The sequence below is a fragment of the Salvelinus namaycush genome, chromosome 22 (assembly GCF_016432855.1).
Source record: "Salvelinus namaycush isolate Seneca chromosome 22, SaNama_1.0, whole genome shotgun sequence".
In the NCBI taxonomy this organism is placed as follows: Eukaryota; Metazoa; Chordata; class Actinopteri; order Salmoniformes; family Salmonidae; genus Salvelinus; species Salvelinus namaycush.
The window spans coordinates 2,564,844-2,565,543 of record NC_052328.1 but is presented as its reverse complement, the minus strand read 5'-3'; the positions used below and the strand labels follow the sequence as shown (position 1 = coordinate 2,565,543).

At 47.9% G+C, this 700-nt stretch overlaps 1 pseudogene; it reads right to left on the bottom strand.

Moving 5' to 3' along the window:
• LOC120017350 overlaps positions 1-438 on the bottom strand; it is a 21,045-nt pseudogene extending 20,607 nt beyond the window's left edge.
• Positions 439-700: the final 262 nt, after the last annotated feature.

The following is a 700-nucleotide window of genomic DNA, read 5'->3' as shown; positions in this document are numbered from 1 at the left end:
ATTAGTTAACGTGCCTCGCAAGATTGCAATGTTAAACATTACTAGCTGATTCTTTGCACCCGGGCGCTCTTGCTATGGAGATACGGATCCTCTTCTGATACCTCCAAACAGGAGACACGAAGATTATCGTCTGTGAAATCGGGATGGAAACTGTGAGATAACAACTAAGTCAAAGCATCCCGATCACTAATAGGAGGATCAGCTTCTTTTTGTCTTTTATTCAGAACTTCCGGGGCCTCAAGAATCCCACCATCAGGAAACGAACGAAAAATATTAGCACCGCACATAATTGTTAATGAGGGCCATAACGATTGATCTACGTAGGCATACGCGCCCTCCTAATACAAACAGGGATCCAGTCAGCAACAATTATAATGAGTCCTGAGAGTGCCGAACGCCAGCACAACTACGCCTCTTACCCTCCCAGGGCCAGGACATATTGAACAAACTCTATGAGCCACTCGTTCTTCCAAATAACAAGAAAGGGCTGCTCCACGCCATACAGATGGACGGGGGTTTGTTTTAGTCTGCCTGGAGTGTCAGATGGACGGGGTTTGTTTTAGTCTGCCTGGAGTGTCAGATGGACGGGGTTGTGTTTTAGTCTGCCTGGAGTGTCAGATGGGCGGGGTTTGTTTTAGCTTGCCTGGAGTGCCAGATGGACGGGGTTTGTTTTAGTCTGCCTGGAGTGCCAGATGGACGG